Genomic DNA, 22,055 nt, shown 5'->3' with positions numbered 1-22,055 from the left:
TCACTATTTTATAAAAACTTACTGTCTTACACTGCTATAGTTTATATTATTATTAATAAAAAATTTAATAAATGAGTCGCGATTTCGTGAGCGTTCAGTAAAATAATACATCAGCCAAAAAAAGATTGGGAACCACTGATTAAAATAATGAATTACTTCTATATATCGGTGGCAAGTATTCTGTGCTACATATGAGTAATCGGTATGGTAAAACAAATTACGGAAGACTGAAATGAAACATACTAATAGCTATATTTAAAAAAAAATCAAAATATACGTTGTATGATGGAAAATATGAAAATACGAATAAGTATTTGAAGAAACATTACACACTATACAATTTAAAGTAAAAAGAGTGAGAGTAACTCCTCCATTTTACTGGATTTATTTATTTGTAGAGATCCGAGTGCATTCAAGAAATCATATCTGCATCTGCAACATCTCGATCCCTACCCGTATTCGCAGATAACGAAATAACAAATATATAAAACTTGTTTGTTTTATGAGAATTGCCATTTGAAAAAGAAGTTTCTGCAATAACAAATGTAAAAATATCTCCTTTATAGCTCTCTGAATCCTTTAATAGAAACTCCTTGTTCACCTCAACCATAGGTTGATGGGCAACATGGAAATTTTAAAGCTTTTTCCTCCGTTGGGAGAGATGTTTTATACTTCGATAAGACCTCTTTTTCGGAACTGCATCTAGATATTCTATCCTTGGTCTTCCTCTTCCTAGTTTTCCTTCTGTCTATTGGCACGGTGATCAAAAAATGAAATGAAATCTTTAACTTTTACGTCCCACGTTTATGCGGGTTAGGCTAAAGGAGACGGTGATGATGAGAGATGAGTGAAATGGTGGAATGAAGAAAGTGGGAGGAAACGGGAGAACCCCGAGAAAACCCACGAGCACGGTGTTTGTCCACCACAGCACGGTGATCCAATCGGAGTGCCGAATAAGATGGCAAAACATACTGTTTCTTCTTTTTCCCATTATCTTCATGATCTGTCGTCCTTCATTAGCTTGCTTTGGTACGTCTTCATTCCTTTCCCTTTCGCTCCATGATATGCGCAGCATTCTGCGTCAACACCACATTTCAAATTATTCCAGCTTAGAAATTTTACTAACAATTATTAATAGAATAACTATTAATAAAATTTAAAGGTTAAGCATTCAATACTATCTCGTCTTACTATAAATAAACTCTGCTAAACAAAATGTAATAACATTCATGCAAACAGAAATACGAAATTAGTGGGAAACGCACTCATTACACTTAAGATTCCATCAAACGCAGATTTCTGACAAGAAGATAGTAAAGCTGTCAATATCATACTTTATATGTGTTACTTTAAAGAACAAATCCTTTGCTTTGTTTTTCCTAATTTATAATAAGACATTTGTGTCTTTGTTTAGAAAGCAAAGTTACAATGGACGTAAAGGATCATCCAGAAAAAAGCATGTCACGTCACACATAATACCATAAAATCAGATTAGCACGTCATATTTATTAAAGGGTTTAAAAGCAGAGAAAATGACTAAGTAATTAATGAAATTCAAGTTTGGTCTGGTAATTATTTGTTCCAAATGAGTAATCATACTTTATTACAAGATCTCAATCTATATTATAAAATTGAAGGTGACTGTGTGTGCCTCTTAATCTCTTGAACCGCCCGACCGATCTCGATCAAATTTTTAACAGACGAGGTTCAGTCCTGGGATGGTTTTTATCATATAACTTTGGTGATGGAACTTAGGTTAGAGGAGGGGAGGGGGAGATATATAAAAATAAATAAAACCTAATAACTCTTGAAGCACCAGACCAATCTCTTAATCAAATTTTCAACATAGATGAGAGTCGGGACTGGAAAATTTTTTTTAAAAAATATTTTCTCTTCGACAGTAGAACCTAGGGTCGAGGGAGGGGAGGGGGATCTATCTATCTATAGTTTATATATATATATATATATATATATATATATATATATATATATATATATATATATATATATATATATATATATATATATATATATATTGAAACACCCGACCTATCTCCATTAAATTTTCAGCACAGATGAGGTTCGGACCTGTGATGGTTTTTATTATTTTACTTTGAGGGGGAGCAGGGATATATATAAATGAAAGTAACTGTCTTTCTGACTTCATCACTCTTCAACCACCCGACTGACAAAATCTCGATGAAATTTTCATCTTAGATAAGTTTCAGACTGAGATTTTTTTGTCATATCACTAACGATGCAACCTAGGGGAGGAAGGAGGGGGAACATTTATAAATGATCGAAAACGACGGACATTAGTGTCGTATCTATAGTTCTCCGGGTTGCTTAGATGCATAGTGACACTTCTGATGCTGATTAAATCCAAATTCAGCGCAGCAAGTTGGGGGGAGGAGGAAGGAGATACATAAAAATGACTAATATCAGTGTCAGATCCATGGTTTTCGGGGTCGCTGAGATGAACAATGATACTTCTGATCCCGTTTTCATCCAAATTCAGCCCCGTAAATTGAGAAGTGTTAAAGGGAAATAGCTGCATAAAACTGATCAAAAATAACCCATATTAGTGTCGAATCCATAGTTTTTCGGGATCGCTGAGATGACCGGTGACACTTCAGATGCCGTACCCGCAACAGGGAGGAGGAGGAGGAGGGGAGATATATAAAATGATTGAAAATGGCCGATATTAATGTCAGATCCATGGTTTTCGGGGTCGCTGAGATGAACAGTGATACTTCTGATCCCGTTTGCATCCAAATTCAGCCCCGTAAATTGAGAAGTGGGAAAGGGAAATAGCTGCATAAAACTGATCAAAAATAACCCATATTAGTGTCGAATCCATAGTTTTTCGGGATCGCTGAGATGACCGGTGACACTTCAGATGCCGTACCCGCAACAGGGAGGAGGAGGAGGAGGGGAGATATATAAAATGATTGAAAATGGCCGATATTAATGTCAGATCCATGGTTTTCGGGGTCGCTGAGATGAACAGTGATACTTCTGATCCCGTTTGCATCCAAATTCAGCCCCGTAAATTGAGAAGTGGGAAAGGGAAATAGCTGCATAAAACTGATCAAAAATAACCCATATTAGTGTCGAATCCATAGTTTTTCGGGATCGCTGAGATGACCGGTGACACTTCAGATGCCGTACCCGCAACAGGGAGGAGGAGGAGGAGGGGAGATATATAAAATGATTGAAAATGGCCGATATTAATGTCAGATCCATGGTTTTCGGGGTCGCTGAGATGAACAGTGATACTTCTGATCCCGTTTGCATCCAAATTCAGCCCCGTAAATTGAGAAGTGGGAAAGGGAAATAGCTGCATAAAACTGATCAAAAATAACCCATATTAGTGTCGAATCCTTAGTTTTTCGGGATCGCTGAGATGACCGGTGACACTTCAGATGCCGTACTCGCAACAGGGAGGAAGAGGAGGAGGGGGAGATATATAAAATGATTGAAAATGGCCGATATTAATGTCTGATCCATAGCTTTTGGGGTCGCTGAGATGACACTTCCTATCACGTTTAAATCCAAATTCTGCCCCGCAACTTAGGGGGAGATTCATAAAAATGATCGAAAATGACCAATATTAGTGTTGAATTCGGGGTTGCTGAGATGAACAGTGATCTTTCCGATGCCGTTCAAATCGATGCCACTAAAAGCGAAAACAGCATATTTCACGAGTACCAAAAAATGAGATATGGAGTTGTGAATTTTCATTTTAACCCAGCGAAGCGGGTAATCGATGCTAGTAATTAATAATACAGTATTTAGAAGAACATTCACTAAAATTTTTTGTATTTTCATGAATAGCTATTCGCATAAAAATATATTTGCAAAAACTTATAATAATCCGGAGATGACACTACTTCTAATTATTTGTATTTTTTTCTTTTGTCAACATTGAGGCTATACAAGGAGAGACCTACAGTGTAAATGGGATTTAAACCACAACAGCGCATGGATACTCTCCTGTCTGAAGACTGAATTTCTGACCTTGTCTACTAAAGGAACGAAGCACTAGCCATTAACAGTGAAGTGGACTCGTCCCATTGTTGTACCGACGTCTATTTGTTAGCTGTGTTTCCACAAAACTATCAACTTCTAAACTTTCTGAGGGATTCTGATCTTAAATCCATGATTTAGAAATTTTGTTTTACGTCCTCACAAAATATCGAGGATATCTCACAAGGTTGAGTACCGGTAGTAAGTCTTGCAATGTTCAAGTACACAATACACCAGTATTCATTTTAGTACAATGAAAGCAGGTTTTACATACAAAGTATAGCTCCTCGTGTTGGACTGTCCGCAGTTACGTTCCTGCCAGTTCCTCAGTTCCATGTTGACACCACGTCTCGTCTTTAGAAGCAAAAAAGTCGGTTACTGCTGTATCCTTGTCCTGATGTTCCTGATGTTGGTGAACTCTCATTATTTGAGTAAATGTGCCAAGGTTGTAATCCGAAGGGGCAAGGACAAGACGCTGTGCCGGCGATCCCACCAAGTTCCTAAATATTTTGTTGCGTTTTTTAAGCTGAGTATGGTTTTGTGTTATCCTGTTGCATCAGGGCGCGCTTTTGGTCCACCAATGCACGATATTTTTGGCGTAGTGCAGCACGCATCCGCTCCAACTGTTCAGAATAAAGGTTGACATTGATGTTACGACCGTTTGGAATGACTTGTATTGTTGAGGGCTATGGTCTCGATGGACATTAGAGATGCTTTTTGTACATCATCAATTTTTAGGATTACAATCTATCTATCTATCTATCTATCTATCTATCTATCTATCTATCTATCTATCTATCTATCTATATATATATATATATATATATATATATATATATATATATATATATATATATATAATGTGTGTGTGTGTGTTATGAAGTCAACACAACGGCAACCAGCTAGGGTTTGGAGTGAATAGGCCTAAGCAACAGGCGTTCGATTATCACTTCTAAATAATACATTTTTATTAACTTTACAGTAAAATAGTGAGCCATAGCAAAATATTATGTGAAAATATTGAATTGTCCTCGAGTTGACGCATCTGTACAACATTTCGAGCTCTAGTTACTTGTATATAAAACTGCGTAAAGTTTCAACACTTCACTCAAACATACAAACAAAAAAGAAGTCCATGAGCATTGTAATAAAGCACATGTTGGCAACAAAAAAGAAAAAAAGAAAAGAAAAGAAAGAAAAAAGAAAAGAAAACCCCAATATAAATTACAGTTGCTTTCTGTCTCTATATGTATTGGTCGTGACGAGGGTTAGCTAAAAGTGACCAATGCTTGGCCTAAAAGGTAAACTTTTGTTCATTAGAGCGAAAAGGACTTCTTCTGCGGGCTAAATTGGCTTAATATCTGGCGCAAAAAAAACTTCAAACAAACTGTTCTTCGCTTCAAACGGAAGAAAACAAATGAAAACAACAACAACAAAAATGTTTCTTCATTCTTTTGTCTTTCCTGGAAATAAAAATCAGTTTATTAGCTATTTCCTTTAACATTTACTATTTTTAGCGTTTCACTATCTTTAAATTTTGAAAGAATATAAACACAGTAAAGTTTATTCAAAACTGTTACCGAAAATACTCGTAATAATAAAATACCTACTAATTATATTTTTCAAATGTAAAATGATTCTAGCGAAAATATCTATAGTATTCCGGATTTTCCTGTATTTGACACCGTCTATTAATGTGGGTAAAAAAAAAATAAAATATGCCCTAAATTGCTTGATACTAGCAGGTATTCAGTTCACAATTTACGAGAGTGGTATTAGCTGATTAATGTAAATAGTAGAGTGGTTTGTGAATACGTTGTTACATGTTTCGTAGTTGATAAATAATTAATTTCAAATGCATTTTTCTCAAGTAGTACCGGTACGTCACTTGACAAAAATGCGTTTGAAATTAATTATTTATCAAATACGAAACTTATAACAACATACTTATTACAACGTATTGGAAAATACTTGAAATTAATTCGCTTAAATACAAGTAAGTTACGGAACATTAAAGTTGGTTCCCAAAATTATATTACCAACAATATTATGGAATATGATTGGATTGAATTTAGGTTTTAGCGTTTCGTTCAGCAGTGAGGGTATAGGAGATGTGGATCTACAGGTTAACGTGGGAATCGAACCACATGACCTTCCTCCGGGAATCGAACCTGGGACTCCCACACCAATGGCGCATACCGTATCAACTAAACCGTGAGGGAGCTCATCATATATTATATGACGCATATATTTTCAAATTGCCGTAAATTGTGGACCCAAATTTAATGTTTCGTAACTTACTTGTATTTAACTGAATTAGTTTTGAGTATTTTCTGTGCTTTATGATTTTAGAGCGAATGGAATCACGAGGCAGGTTTTTTTTTTTTTTTTAACTTTTCCAGTATGAATTAGCTATAGCCGGGATTACAGCTTATAATCATCGCGGAATTAGGGCATATAACTCGTTAAATGACCCATTATTCACCAAGTGCAGCAATCCGTTGCGTGATCGATGGTGGTGGATAAAATTTATCCAGACTATTGTTGATAGTAGGCATTTCGTTTAGTGCACATAAAAAATGTAAAAAGGTTATCTTGATTGCAATTTGCTGTGTGGAAAATCTCAAGGAAAAGGTTTACCTTAAAATTTACTAAAACATTCAGGCTAATATTTCTTCCAGATTACACTATCTTCGGTTTAAGAAAAATGTCTATCATAATATATTCGATTAGCAGTGTCATTGCAAATTTTGCCTTGGAAAAGGGGGGCAAATGCCCACCGTCATATTTTTTTTATTACTATATTAATATAAAATCGATTAGAAAGTATGGACTTCTCAAAATTAGAAGGAGCAATTGCCACCTCCCTGCAGTTCCCAAATGATCCCTCTGTCTTCAACTCAACAAAACTTTAATTTAGTCTACTTGTTGAGTAAATGGAAAATCGAAGAAAAGGAACGCAAACATTTTGTGCTCATAGTTCTTTTAAAAACTGAACGACAACGTTTCATGACCTTTTGTAAGAAAAGAAAGAAATGCGTTCCATCGTGTTTCCATCCAAAAATGAGCCAGAGACCATGTTCTTTCTGAACCAAGGCCATACCAAGGAAATTATGGGAGGATATAACCTCCGGAAATTTTCTGTATTTTACAGAATAAAATCATATGTAACAGAATAAAATGGTAATCTATGCTACTTTAAAGTCACTTATATATTTAGAAAATTAAAAAAAAATATATATATTAACATCCCATGATAATGCCTTCTAGACTAAAGGAGACGTAAAATTAATGAAAGTGAACGATCTTGAATTTTTTTTTTTTTTTTTTTTTTACTGGGAATCGATTCTGGAGCCGTGTGATATATATTCAGATACAAACCTATCTGCCTCAACTTCTTTCCTAATACGACTTGATTTTAAACACTGGTGACAATTTCCGCTTTATTCTTACGGTATCGACGGAAATAATGTATTCTATAATAATAATAATAATAATAATAATAATAATAATAATAATAATAATAATAATAATAATAATAATAATAATAATAATAATAATAATAATAATGATAATCGATTCCCGGTGGGGTCACTCGGTCGAAAAAGTGTGACACGCTTTTTCAGGCCATATACCCTGAATGAGGTTTTCCTGGGTTTTCCTCATTCGCACCAGGCAAATGCCGGGGTGGTACCTAACTTATAGGTCCCAGGCCGCTTCCTTCCTTCCCCCCACCCTTTCTTCCTTCCCTTTCCCCGGATTGTGTGCTCGCCAAGGGACGTCATCCCTCAAAACGTGAAGGGCTAAATGGCCTTAGATGCCGAAAGCCCAGAAATCTAAATCCTAATAATAATAATAATAATAATAATAATAATAATAATAATAATAATAATAATAATAATAATAATAATAATAATAATAATAATAATAATAATAATATAACTAAAAGGGTTCTCTACTATTCTGCACGAATGTGTCAAGATTTTATTATCGAATTAAATTAAATTATTAAAAAAAAATAATTTTCATATCATACTGTGTGAATATGAAAATCGGCTTCTTACTCGTAAAGGAGATCAGTGGTGTAGCGAGAAATTACCATATATGTTACGTAACAAAAACATAGCTTATAGAAATACCGATTACATAAATAAATTTCTTCGTAATGAAATGAAATTTTTGAGTTTTACGTCCCACGCTTATGCCGGTTAGGCTAAAGAAGACAGTGGTGATGAGAAATGAATGAAATGGCGGAATGAAGAAAGTGGGAGGAAACAGGAGAGCCCTGAGGAAACCCATGCACACGGTGCTTGTCCACCACAAAGTTTCTTTTTTTGTATTATTAGCTGATTTGCTCTATTTGCTTTGAAATTGATAATTGCAACAATATTAACGAACATTAGCAGTTGTCTGAACCACAGATGAAGTGGGTCAGTGGATCGTGGGTCAACAGGAAGTGACTCACTCTGACCCACCAACTAACTCTGCTCAGTGCTTTGTAGACATCTTCTGAACAGAGGTGAATTTGTGTACGTTTTACTTTCACGGCTTCTATTTTTCTTAATTTTCATTTTTTTGTATTTTTAACCTGATATAAGTGTATCTAAGTATTGAAAAAAATCTTCAAGCACTTTGGGATATTGATATTTGTAATTTTAATAATAATTGGATTTACTACATAGTTTTTGAGACACAACTTATGCGTTTTTAGAGGAACTGATTACTGAAAAAATATTTTTGAATGACGTCTAATATATGAATTATTATATAAAAAAAAATGAATGTAACTGTGTGGGCGTGATCATCATGGCTAAATGTCAAAGTCAAATGAAATTACTTTTGGTATAGTTAGATCCAATCCTAACTGGGATGTTATTGCTTTCATTATAACACATATCCTAAAGAATCAAAATTTTTGCGAAAAATTGAGTGGGTCTCAATCTTACGAGTGGGTCACGATGGGCCGTGGGTCAAAGTGGGTGTTGGGTCAGTGGATCGTGGGCCAGGTTTTCATTGACTCATGTCATCTCTGGTCTTCACTCCCCCCCCCCAAACCGGGACAGCTTTCCATTTTCCTAAAATCATACTCGGAACATTCTTGGGGCTCAAAAAAGAGGATATTTCCGACTAAAAGAGGAAGTCTTTTAACTCTAATTATTGTATTGACCCACGAGAGAGCTTCCTTCCACAGTAATTTCCAGAGCTTTTCTATCTGCAGCAATGAACCCTTGATTTTGTAAGAATGAATCTTTTTTTTTATGTATTCCACATAATTTTCAAGATGTCTCCAAGTATAATCAATTATATTAAACTTTTGATATTCCATTCGTGTTTTATCTGAAGTCGATAGTTTAAATAAATAAAACACGAATAGAATATCAAAAGTTTTAAATTAAATAAAGAAACTTTCTGTTTCTGAAGCATAAACTTACTTAATCAAGTGAGTATAATACTAATTGTTGTGCTTTCTAAAAAACTAACTTCTTATAACTTTTTCCAGGAACTCTTTTTCCATAGACACACACAAACATAAATACCCATACATTACACAAAATTATCGTCAAAGAAATGTTTAGTAGTAGGTTGATTAGGAGTTTAACGCCCCGTTTGAATACCGATTCTATACTAGATGTGGACTTACACGTTAATGTGAAATTGCAACCTCAAGACCTCCCACTGGGAATTGAACGCGGGGTCTTCTTTACCGAAGACACATATTCTAACCATATTACCACCAGTGAACTCAAGGAGTCTATAGCTCTCCCGCTTGTCTGGTGCACTACTGCGCACACGTTCGGTATACGAGGTTCCGGCTTCGATTACCAGTGGGACAGTCTTGACCGCATTACAGTGCTTTGGATTGTAAATTAAGCTGTAGGTCTACATTTCATATAGTTTAGGTGCTAAAAAGAGACATTCAAAGAAGGGACAAGGAGCGGGTAACAAATTGTGATATCTTCTCAACCCGACTATCCGGCCCAGCTTTTTGTATTGTTGTGTAGGTCAAGTATCATGAAACTATTACTTTCGGTATAAAAAACATTGCTGACCCCCAAAAATGTCTCTGCTCCTCTGCTTGTATCCCTAAGCAATCAAAGCTAACGTTGTCACTACCTCTGAGTCGTAACGTAAAATAATTTCATTAGTTTTTTTTTTTAAAAGAAATAGAATAGTTCATTTGTTTCTTTTATACATTTTGAAATGTGTAAAAATGATAACTTGTGGAAATGGATGAAGAAATATTTACGTTATTTCTGTAATAATTATCATGTATAATGCCGATTTCAGCGAAGAAGGCGCGTAAAGCGATTTGAAACTCAAGTTCTGTTTCGTATTGCACTTTAAAGTCCTCTCTTACACAAAAGTAGTGTTAGGAGAGGATATTAAATCCCAATTCATTAATCAATCAATCAACGTAACACAGTAACAAACATGACACAGTGCATTGTAGAAAATTTAGCATAATATAGAGTAAGGGAGACCGGGGCTGCTTGGCAGCAGGAGCTGGTTGACGAACTGCATATAACTCTTTCATTAATTAACATAATGATCTGTTGCTGCTGTCATAAAAAAGCGACCTATGGATGCAGCTGCCACCTTCATATGGAGTTTGTAACTTGCGGATTATGGCGTCTATTAGATAGAGTGTTTTTGCCAGTCTGAACTATTTTTTTCAGTTCTCCGTTCTCCGAATGAAAAGCTCGCCAACCAGCCCCGGTCTCCCCTATAGACCTTACATAAGTTAGGATTTGGTTATTTAAAGGGTATTGAGCATTTGGGAGTAAAAACTGAGAAGACATTTATTGTCATTTAAAAATAATATTATGAAATCATATATGCACCATTCAATTCGATCACCTTCTGCCATTCTTCCGACAACACCATAACCCCATTCCTGTGGAATTTCTGTTGTTTTTGGTAAGAAAAGTGACACGTGTGTTTTTCCTGGTTTCGTTTCAAACAACCTAAACACTATTCAGATAACTCTGTTGAGACCGAAACAAATGATTGTGTGAAGACGCCAGGTCTGTGGTATACGATGGATGTATTAAAATCTTCCTGCCAAGTTCTCGCATGCAAGAAATAGTTGAGATAACGTAAATAATAGTCGAGCGATTTAGGCAAGTAATTTGTTAACTATTTGCTCGTGTGTTTAAATCGTGTAGAATTAAGTGCTTTTTATTTTTTATTTCGTGCTTCTGACCTAACCCGAAAATGACGACATTCCTTTGAAAAACCCTTTATTAACTCCTTCATATTGAAATTAGGAAACGATATTATACGAATTGTAAATGTAAAATTCCATAACAGAAAACATAGTATAAAGCAACTTCACTGTTCTATTCTTATTCCCTCGAGCGCGAGAGACTAAGGTTCAACTCTCGGTAGGAACACCTGGTTTGAATCTCGCGTTGAGTCGTGAGTTCACGTCTTATATAGGATTGCTGCTGAAAGGGATACCAAACTCTGTTAACCAATCTCATTCGTAATATAAAATCTTTCCACAAGGTTTTCTTAACAAATAGAACATTTCATCTGTACCTTGTTATAACTTTTGAAATAGCATAATCATAACTTTTGTGGAAATGAATGTTACGTTGGTATTATAGTATTACCGGTCCTTTAGGTGAAACCGATAGTGTTACAAGCCAAAATTCAAACAAGGTTGTACCTCCGATAGAGTCCCATTCTGATTTCTTACATTTTTATTTTATAAAGTAGTAGAATACGGTAAAACTTTAAAATTAATACGAACTGAGTCAATAAAATGCAATAGTTATGTTATTTAATTTTCTCCTTAAATATGACAAGTTTGATAATGTAAGACACTGTACTCATGGATTTTCATCAAATCCCAATGCAGTTTCGTCTTTAGAATCAAAATAAGATTTACAGTTAGTGTAACAAGTTGTTTGGAGTGGAAATCGGGAATGAACTGACGTTTCAAAAATATGATTTTATTGACATTTTATTAAACTTTGACATTTATATCAGCTCACAGTTCACCAATCGCCATTGGAACGAATACCAGTAATTCTTTAACTCCAAGGAAACGCATTATACTCGTGTATCACTCTTATTTCTACTCCTATGTTTAATACCATACGATGACTTATTTCTACTCCTATGTTTAATACCATACGATGCACTCTATCATATTTGTTACTATGGTGATTAATTAATTAATTACATAGGATTTAATATCCCTTTCCAGCACTACTTTTTATGTAAGAGAGGACCTTAAAGTGCAATACGAAACAGTATTTGAGTTTCAATTCGCTTTAAGCAACTTTTCCCTCGTGGAAACCGGTATTATACACGATAATTAAATGAGGAACAACGCACGTTCATTTCCACAGTTATGTTTTGTACATTTCAAAATGTATAACAAGTAACGAATGAACTATTCCATTTCTTAGAGAAAAGTGCGGAATTATTTTGTTACGACTCAGAAGCAGCGACAACGTCAACTCTAACTGCTCAGATAGATAAATAGAGGAGCAGAAACATTTTTTTGATTGGCACCAATGTTTTCTATACCGAAAATGATAGTTTTATATTACTTGACCTACACTACAATACATGCCGGGCAGAGCATTCGAGTTGAGGATGATATCACTATGGGTGCCCATCCCTTGTCCTCTCTCTACCGTCGTCATTGTTCAGAGGCTAATAGTTGGTTAATTGGAGTTTGTCGTCCCTTTCAGCAACGACCCAATAGGAGACGTGGACCCACAACTCATAGTGGTATCTGAACCACATGAATTCCTATCAATAATCGAACCATGGTCTTTCGTGCTCGAGGGAATAATAATAGAATAGTAGAGATACTTTATACCCTATTTTTCAGCTATATCATTTTACGGGTTCAATTAGTATAATATTGTTTCCTAATCGAATTTCGAAATAAAGGAATTTATAAAGAATTATTCAAAGAAATGTTCTCAGTCTTCGGGTTAGGTTAGGAGCACGCAATAAAAAAAAATTACCTCCTACATGAGTTAAGTACATGATTAACAAAATATTTGCCGATACCGCTCGATTATTTCTTTCGTCGCCTCAAATCGACTTTATGTAAAATGGTTACCTGTTGCATACTGTATTTTTTTTTTTTTTTTTTTACAGTTAGATACGACTGGGTATGTGATAAATAATAAGAAGTTACATCACTTGCTATGTGTAAACATATTTTTCGCACAAGTAATATTTTCTTTCACATCTGACTAACTGAAATAGGTTGAATCTAAGAAATGACGACTGTTGAAGTGATCGTCAATAATAATAAAACAATAACAATTTCCTAAACAAAATTTTATGAAGAAAATTAACTCAACTAATGAAAGTCTCTACATAAAGCTGTAGTGGCTCGTCAGGATTTGCATGAAATGATTTTGACTACTAACAGATTTTGTGCAACCTCAAGACATTGATTAACGTAGATGAGTGATTACCTTGGAACTGGGCTTTCACAGAAGAGATCGAGATTCGAATCCTCGAAGGACCGAACTTTTTAAGATGCTTCAATTTCCATTTTAGTGTTTACTAAGTGTGAAAAGTATGATCTTCTTCTGTGGAGAAGGAAAGAGATACTGGAATGACGGAGAATTGGATAGGACCATGAATGGGGACAGAGTTTTAAAATATATAAATTTCTTCAATTTTATAGAGTTGATATTTTCAGTTTATTTCAACCATTTAGTAACTCACGTATGATCAGTTTTTTTTTTTTTCATATGCACTATGTAGTGAAATGTATCGTTATACACATGGGGAGTTATAATGTTTTTGATATGTGGCATTGAATTAACAATTGCTCCAAACAGGAGAGATTAATCTTAAGTTTGAAAGTTCTTTTTCTAGTATCAACTGAGCAGCCAAAGCCTGTTTCAGTGGTCCACAAGCTTATAAATTGTCGTCGCCGACTGGAAATGTTACGTGTAAATTGAATTGTAACTGTCCAGGCGTCTGCTGTACCAGAAAAAAAATACTGGACCCAAACTAATGGATTTATAGCAGTCAGAAGTGCAATTAATTTTGTAGCTGACTGTACCAATATAATATTATATATACGCGTGTAAATATACTACCGTGCTAACAACTGAACTTTAACATTTCTCCTGACGAGATATTTAGCTGGAATGTAATACATTTTTATGGTAAAATAAAATATGTACATAAATCTTTATAACATGGCACTAAAATGTTTTATTTTTGGCAGAGGAATCGTTCCATGCTGAAACATCTGTGTCAAAATTATATGTTTACTCTTCTCTCTTTAAATGTGTTCCTTTTATTTCTTGTCATTGAAAAACTCACTTACGAAAAAAAGACTTAATGTGTAAGAAATGTACTTATTTCTTTGTCATTGCAATTCCCTTTTTTATGGGTTCATTTTTTTATAGGAAATTTTTGGACTACAATTTGTGAATACTAACTAAGTATGTTGCTTGAACAAGATGAAAAGACGATTTTGGTGTAAGACTTTCAAGGCAAAGAATTCAAGTTATTGTGTAGCTTGTTTTCTACAAGAAATCATATTGTATAACGTTTAACAATTAAGAAAGTCAATACGAGGGTCGTTCAAATCTAAACCAGAATTTAATGTTTAAACAGTTAAGAAAGGCAAACTTATAGTCAGTAAGGAACTTGGTTTCAGTATAATCTTTATTAACATTAGAATATTTTTGTTATCTTTTATGTATGTATAATTTTCCCCACATCTTTTATGAAAAAATGGAAGAAGAAGAAAAGCAAAGGGCCTACCCCTGACGCGAGGGTGTCCCTGTTTTAATCCCAAGGCATGTGAGTTTGTGGTGAACAACTCTCGTTCCTTGTTTCTTCCCACATTCTCATTCCACCTTTCATGGCCGTTTACTTTCATTAACTATTGATCTACATGGCACTACCGCAGGACGTAGAACTGAAAGATTTCAATTCATTTCTCTCTTTCTCTCTCTCTTTTTGAAATAGAGAAAGAGATTTTATTCTGGAAATAATGAGTTTTCAAGAACTTAATAATAATAATAATAATAATAATAATAATAATAATAATAATAATAATAATAATAATAATAATAATAATAATAATAATAATAATAATTGTTACATTACCCAGAAATTCACTTGTTTTCATAACTTTATTTTCTATAAATTAAAATGAACCTCATTATAGCTATTCCCTCAATACGCAAAAATTACTGGTCAAAATTTAATTTTCAACAAACTTAAAAATCTGTTAGTGAATTTTCTATGTCTCTGTGTGCGTATGTCTGTTATTTGAGAATTTTTCAATGTTGAGCCTTTCATTCGATAGAGCATCAAAAAAAATCTTAGAAAAGTTATGGAATTTTTCGCTTCACTCTTACCGTTCCCGAGATATAAGCCAAAAAAGTTCGGATTTCCGGAGATTTAAGAAGCCAGGTCTCGGAAACCGTAAATCATAGAGAGATGATATTTTGCGAATTTTTGAATTTTGAGCCCTCCATTTTAAGCATGTATCTCTATAAAACAACATATCGTAGAACGTTTTAAAATAATTCTTAAACAACACATGTGGAAAAAAAATTAGTACTCAAGGAAATTATAAATGGATAGGTAGGCTATATCACAAGAATTGTCTAATGAGTATAATAATAAAGTATAACAATTAGAACAAAGCCTGTAGAAGTTAATAAGAAAAATTAATTCTTTTAAAGTTCGTTCTGGCAATGCTCTTGGAGCATTCTGAACTGGTATAAATATTAATTCAGTCTTAGCCCTGGCAAAAATTATATATCAAAATGCGAATGTGAGTTTCTGTCTAGTAGCATCACAGTATAATTACTGAACCAATCGAAATATACTTGGCATCAATCATAGCCTCCCCAAGGATCATATAATATCAAATTGATTAAAATACATATCGTAAACCGAAGCAGGATCATGATTTCTGGGAAAAAATTAAGTCCTTCAAGTCAAGATGAAACATCACATATAAATTCCTCGTTAGAAATGAAGCACCCATATTTATGTGTTTTTGAAAATTTCCGTTTTAAGGGAGGAAAGCGTCTATTTACCTTTATAAAATGTATACGTATATGTATATGTTACAACGTAACTCTGAAATCCTTGGAGCTATTTCAGCTAAACTTGGAAGTAGTATTTATATAACTTACAATCTAGAGAAAATAGTATATTATAGAACATATCTAGTACTCCTAAGGGAGGGAGACCTGGGTAAACATAATTGAAAACAACCGAAAATAATCGATCATAATCGAATGCAAGCACAAGTTTAGGCAAAAAGGGCATGTTATGTAGCATAGGAATCGACATGAACAAAGCCAATTCAATTATTATGACGCCATCATTATTTATTTCACTCCTTTATATTCGACAGAGGCAATACTTTACGAACTCCTTGTTTCGCGAACAATTTGGTTTACGAATAACTTTTGTAAACAATTTCTCCTTAGTCTTACGAACATTTTTTTCGGGATACCAACTCACACACACACACACACCTAAACCGACAATTACACGCGCCTAAGAATTCTTCTGCGCTTTTCCCGTAAATATTATGTCAGAGTTCTATGTTCACAATCAATTTTGTGTTTGCTCGCGCTAAGTTAACTTTGTGGCGTACAAATAGTGTGCGTGGATTTTCTCGGGATTCTTCCGTTTCCTCCCACTTTCTTCATTCCACCCTTTCACTCATTTCTCATCATCACCGTTTCTTTTAACCTAATTTAAAGTGTTCACATTGCAAACTGGGAGAGCGCAATGGCCTAATATAGCAGAGAAAAAGCGTCTTAAGAGAGTAAGTTTGTTGGCAAATATTACACAAGTGATCAGCACCAATATTTAAGTGATACAAACGTTCTTTTGTTTCATATGCGTTATTAACAATAACATACCAAAGAGATTTTTGGATATAGTTAAAAAATTTAGCGTGAACATTACACCAGATACGAGACCAGTTGTGAGAGGGATGTTTGACCATTATATGTGGTGTAACTGCTGGATGAATGTTTAAATAGTACTAATATAAGTCGTGAACTGACATGCATTCCATTTCACATTTTGCCAAGAGTACATAAGCCATGTCTATTTTGACGTCTTTCAGGTGGGGATATGTCCAACTCCACGGGAAGGCATTGATAGGTCCTTCAAGGTCAACACAGGCAAAACACGCTGCAAACACAACGCAGAACTATGTAATGAGCTGGCAATATTATGGGGGAGGGGATAAATCAGGACGAGATGCCAGAGTACGCTATACGCAGTCTGTTTAAGAAACAACAATCTTCCTAAGAAACTAAAATGACGATGTTTATGAAAATAAAGGATGTTTCTAATTTTTGCAGCAACGTGGGCAAAGTTAGTAGTAATAGTACGTGTGGTATTAGAAAACCATTCAATTTCTAGTATTTTAAAAGTCGACAACCGCAAAATAAACCCCATACGCTTCTGTGCAGTTGTCATTTAAACACACAAATTTCGTTTTACTTTCATTTAATTTTGCACCAGATGTCGTTTGATACTTAGTAAATGCAGAATATGTTGAATCTCTACAAGGTTGTTCACGAAGTAATGCGTGTCATCAACATAGCTTTGTACAACAATTTTAGTATTATATACAGGAACCCCTTATAAAAGAAATTGAACCAAAAATAACAAAGGAACCAGAGATAAACTAAATAAAATGCTGGACATGCTATCGCCCTGAAGATTTCCGTTATTGAAAGGAATCGCTACACTTAATCCACCATTGATATTCAGTTTAGTCGTTCTCTGAGAATAAACACCCTTAATCATAGAGATAAATATGTCACCAAAGCCATAGCAAGTCAACACATTAAACAAATAATGATGCTGAATTCTATCAAAAGCCTTAGAGTAGTCCGTTGAAAGAATAGCCACTGTATGATCAGTTTTTGACTCATAATATGCTATGAAATCTCGAAGATTAGAAAGCGCTTTATACATACGGCGAATCTGTCCATGGCCATATTGTCAGCGGCTTAAGAGTTCTTCAATGTACGTATGCTTTCATTCGCAGTGAGGCAACAGGTCAAAATTTCGCGGTCAATACACAATAAGCTGAGAGGGCGAAGGGTATCAACGTCATGGGCGTTTGCATGTTTAGGAACCAATACAGTGATACCAGTTCGTAAGGAGGTTCCTAAAATGCAACTATCACGATACTCGTTAAAAAGATCAGTGAGAAAGGGAGCAAGGATGTCAATAAAAGTTACATAGAATTCTACGGGCAAAGAGTCGACACCAATGGATTTGCCTCGCTTACCAAGTTTAATGGATGTCGTGACCTCTTCTACCGTGAAGGGATGGCTAAGGTGCCCCCTGTCACCATTGGTTAAAGTAACTGGTATGTAATCAAAAATAGTATCACCACTGATGAACAAAGAAGGCTTGGCATAGAGATGTTTAAAATGTTCTATAAGATATGCAGTCACATGAGGTCCCTCATATAAATGTCCATCGGGGTCTTTAAGGTGCGAAATCAGTTGTTGTTTACCTCTACTGCGTTCTCGCTGTATATGTACAGTACTAACAGATTCTGTGAAGTCGCTCGGAGGAATGCTACGAACAAAATGGCCATGTATACGTCGGCAGTGCATAGAAGAAGAAAAGCCTTGATTTGATGTATTTGAGGCCGAACAAATTGTCCTTGAGCCTGCACCTTCACATAGTCCCGTAAAAGCTTAGAATAATATGAATACTGTTCACAGAAGGCGTTATGACAGTGGATACTGTATTGTTTACTAACAAGCGAAACCCAAGTTATACACGTTTCTCCAAAAAGTTCATAAGAGTACCTTTATAGCTGCGTTCATCCTCCATTAAAGATACCCACTCAGCACGAATGACAGATTGGTAGTCCGCTTCAGCGAGTATCGATGTATTGAAATACCACAGAGAATTACTTTTAAGGAATTTAGTTACGGGTAAATTGATAGTCATAATGACATAATAATGACCACTAAAAATCACAGGTTCAATTTTGATGTCCTTGACGTAAGGCAATAAGATGCGGTTGACGTAAATTTGATCGAGTATCGAGGATGAATGCGATGTCCAGAAAGTATGACCCGGAACGGTAGGAAAATAGAAACGCCACACATCGACGAGGTTGTATGTTTCAATCACTTTGTGGAGGGAAGGTGAGAAGGGGTAATGAGGCTGGTCATCTATCTCTGTAAGTGCTGCGTTGAAGGCTCCAGCGAGGATACATGGGTTGGACCCATTGTATAACACCTCCATGAGATCAGTTTCGAAGAAATAGTTCCGTGCCCTAGTTTGAGAGGTCCCAGAAGAAGCATAAGTGCTACATAACTGTATATTCCGTAGTTGGCTCACAGTAAGTCTATCAGTTAGAGGAGTAGGATGTTCAATAAAGCCTATATCACTTCTATAGATAATTGCAGTTCTAAGTCTTGACGATTAAAATTAGAGCACCAGGAGTGATTAAATAGGTTGGAAAATTCAGACAAAGTCACTTCCTGTGTGAACAGTATACCTATCTCAGTTTTACGTATGAAATCACTCAAAGCATGTTGCTTAACCAAGGAAGTTAAACCGTTTAAATTTCGAGTGCCGATACGAAAACTATACTTGTAGATCCACCAAAGAAAAAAATTGAAGAAAAGAGAAAAAAGAGGATATTAGAGAGAGAGAAGAAATTAGATTGATCCGATGCAGTGTCAGTCCCTTTCCTAGGACGAGACTTTGAACGGGTACGAGTGGACTCTACAATATATCTTGAGACTTTATTAATTTCAAAGAAAAATCACTCTCACCACTTTCAGTTTTCTTTTTCTTGCGCCGGGTTTGGGACAAAAACACATTTTCACTTGCACTAAGGTTACTAGCAGTAGAAACAACCACGTCACTGAGCGAAGCACTAGCACTAGAAAGCGACGCAGTGACACTAGGTGGGGCACCAGAAGGGGACATAGAGTTTGATAGTTGTTACATCAGATTACGGTGCACAGAGGTAACTTCTTCACTGTTGAGAAAAGGTTGGTCGGAGAGAGAACATAAACCTGTATCAGGTTCCTTTGTAGAAGCAACAATATGGTCAACACTAATGAGAGGCCTCTTCAATATTCACTGTGCCGTGGGCAGAATCAATAGTATTAGAAGTCGATGGAGCTGTTGGCATTATGGAATCACAAGGAGGGTGCACGGGAGTGTCGAGGGATTTGATAGCGGAAATGTCACGAGGCGAGTTCAAAATAGGAAAGGTGTTGAAATTAAGTAATTCTGGTGCAGGCGTTGCTGACGGAAGATTAACAGGAGCAGGCGTGGCAAAGAAGAAGATCGGAGTACGGGACTAGAGGATATGGAAAGGGTACTAGAGCGACGCTTATCACAATCTTGGAAAAAAATGTAGAGGACTATTACAGAAACTGCATGTCTTGATTTGACCATTATAAGTGACCCACAATCTTAAACTTGTGATTGTCACATAGGAAGTCATGGAATGCTTAAGGTTCATTCGTATCAACTTCCTACCAGTACGAGTTTCATAAAGTGACCTGCATCAAAGTATTCGTCTTCAATATGTTGCACCTCGCCGTACTTAGAAAGCACACTGATGATTTTAGCTTTGTCAAGTTCACTAGGACATAAATGTAATTTAACCAGTTACGACAATCGCAGAATCAAGGTCCAGAACAAATTCACTGGCATCACCTTTGTACACCACTTTACCCTGTGAATCACGTAGTATTTGCTCAACGTAATCGGCTTTAAGAGTTTAATATGTAATATTTTCCTGTTGAAGTCCATTTCTATTGATATAACCTGGTCCGGGGATAATTTAAAGATTGAAGCAATCCATTTATGTACTTTAATAGACGTGAGACGATTATTCACAGGACGAAAATTAATTTGTATAGTATTCACTCGTAAACTAACCATGTCGCAAAACCGTTATCAAAAGACCAACAAAATAGCACTGGGTCGTAATAAAGAAGTTCACAGTCCAATTTCACACACAAATGTTCAGAACACGAGGAACAAAAACGAAGCGTTCGCAGCTACACATAGGTTACAAGCACACACCAGACGAGCGATGTGCACACCGCGACTGCACAGACCGAACTGATTCTGCCACTCCGTCACTTGATAAATTTGCGCAACGTGCCGATAAATGCGGTGAGTCGAAAACTTTAAGACGCTTTTTTCCTGCTATATTAGGTCATTGCGCTCTCCCAGTTTGTAATATGAACACTTCAAATGTGCACTATCACCTTGAAAAAATGACCCCGAAGTTCATTTACCAAAGTCTGCTTTCCCCTTGTTAGTATTACTTCTTTGCCTATGTCTAAAAAGGATGTTATTTTCATTTTATGTTCCTCTCAGAAAAAAGACATTTGAAAACGTTAAAAACACATACCGGTATATCTTTCTCTGGCCAGAACGGATTAATTGGTTTATATTACTTTCAAATGAAAAATAATTTCGATTTACGAACATTATGATTTATGAACAGCGTTACGGAGCAGATTAAGTTCGTAACTCAGGGTTCACCGTAATAACGTTTTCTTATACAATACCATGTCAATAGATGTATATTTGTGTCTGAGTTATTATTATTATTATTATTATTATTATTATTATTATTATTATTATTATTATTATTAGGCCCTATTATTATTATTATTATTATTTTATTTTATTTTTATTTTTTTTGCAAGTATTGTTTTGTGATTTACGTACACCTCGGGTTACGAACTTAAGTTGTTCTGTTTGCGAATCGAAACAATTTTTAACAATGAAATTAATGAACATCCAATTAATCCGTTCGCCTGACCCAGAAATATAGTGTTTTCACCTATTTATGGAGTTACTTCTGGCGAAAGTATAACAGAATAACTGCCTTGATAGTTGCTGGCAAAGGTTGATGAAGAAGGAGAACCAAGACTACTCGTTCGAAGGAAAATCAAATTCCATAATAAAGTCAGGCAACTGTGTACATATTAGAAGCCATAACAAAGGTTAATTTAATGTCAAAAAAT

This window comes from Thermobia domestica, chromosome 3 (genome assembly GCF_964235325.1).
Source record: "Thermobia domestica chromosome 3, izTheDome1.hap1.1, whole genome shotgun sequence".
In the NCBI taxonomy this organism is placed as follows: domain Eukaryota; kingdom Metazoa; phylum Arthropoda; class Insecta; order Zygentoma; family Lepismatidae; genus Thermobia; species Thermobia domestica.
Note: the sequence above shows the minus strand (reverse complement) of the source record.